Source organism: Galeopterus variegatus, unplaced genomic scaffold (assembly GCF_000696425.1).
Source record: "Galeopterus variegatus unplaced genomic scaffold, G_variegatus-3.0.2 Scaffold2300, whole genome shotgun sequence".
NCBI lineage: Eukaryota > Metazoa > Chordata > Mammalia > Dermoptera > Cynocephalidae > Galeopterus > Galeopterus variegatus.
Window position 1 is genome coordinate 17,028 of NW_007728411.1, and position 1,565 is coordinate 18,592.

The following is a 1,565-nucleotide window of genomic DNA, read 5'->3' on the forward strand; positions in this document are numbered from 1 at the left end:
GCAGGGGCTGCGGACGCACTCCCCTTAGAAGTGACCACACGCCGGATTCCCTGCTCTATGCTCTGTCCCTTCCCCTCCCCCAATGTAGATTGGGGTCACTATCAGTTCAGCTCCAGCTCCCAGGGGCTGTCCCCTGTGCTGACTGTCACCACTGAGGGTCCCACGTCCCCAGAGAGGCTGAGTTTCATCAAGGGTGGAAGAGGATCTCATTTCGTTATTAACAAAACATGGAGGAGGAGGCACTTTTCCACCCCATTTTTTTTTTTTTTTGTCTTTTTTATGACTGGTAAGGGGATCGCAACCCACCGGCCATCCCTATATAGGATCTGAACCCGCGGCGGGAGCGCTGCTGTGCACCCAAGCTCCGCACTCTCCTGAGTGTGCCACGGGGCCGGCCCTCCACCCCATTTTTGTCAGGGAGCTGCACATTTCTTGTTCTAGCACCTAATCAAGGCCCCATCCCTCTGTGAGCCAGCACGGGATTGTTTACTCTTCATAAGCCTGGTTCCCAATCCCAGGTCATGCACCTCCCTGCCCATTAAAGGTTAAGGTCATAAACTGGCCACATGGCTGGCCCAGGGCCCTGCACCCTTCTCACACTTCGGTGGACAGTCTTCTATGAAACCTTCCTCTTAAACCCTGTCCCAGTGTCCCTAACGGGTGGCCCAGTCTACACACGTTTCCAATTGACAACCAAGAAGTGATGAGCTCCCCCCTTCTCACTGTCCCCTCCCCATCAGCCACATTCCTCTTCCCTGTGTGTTTGGAGTAGGGACCCCAGGCTTTGGAGTCGGACTGCCAGGATTTCGTCACAGCCTGCTTGACCTCGGACAAGGAACTGTGTCCTCATCCATAAAACGTGGGTAGTGACAGCAGCCACCTCCTGTGTGGTGTGAGGATCCAGTGAGCCCATTAGAGAGAACACTGTCCCGCGCTCCTGCTGACTTGGATTCTTCCCCTTACAAGGTTGAATCATCTCTATTCTTCATGCCCTGCAGTTATTTCTTTTCATAATAGCCATAGGAAGCCGAGTTTTCAATCAGATTGTTGTCTTTGGGAGGCAACTCAAATGGTTTAACTAACAACTACAAGCTTCGTTGTCAGTGTCATGAACTGATCAACCTGTTGGATAAAACGATCGTCTCAAGGGACTGGTGTGTTTGAACTCAGGCGCTCTAGGAGACCAGCAGAAACATTCCTTTGCTGCAACGAGGCTTGAAGGGGTCCGTGAGGGCCCTACTGGGGATGTTAGGGGCTCAGGGGATTAGGAGTCGTGATCTGCTCGCACGCGGAGACGCAGGGGAAGCAGATGGCCCCGTCTGGATTTAGCACCTCGAGAGACAAAAAAGAGTTTTCAACTAAAGTTACTTAAAAAACAGGCTATGACAATAATGGAAACTGTGCGTTATTAAAAAAAAAATTTTTTTTTAAATCTCCAGCATTTGTAAGAGGTGGGTTTGAAAAATATCTGCTTTCTCTGATTGCAAGGGAGAGGGGTGTGTGGGGGGGGAAGCAGAATTGGAAAAGCCACAAGATGCAAATCAGACGAAGGTGGCCATTGAAAT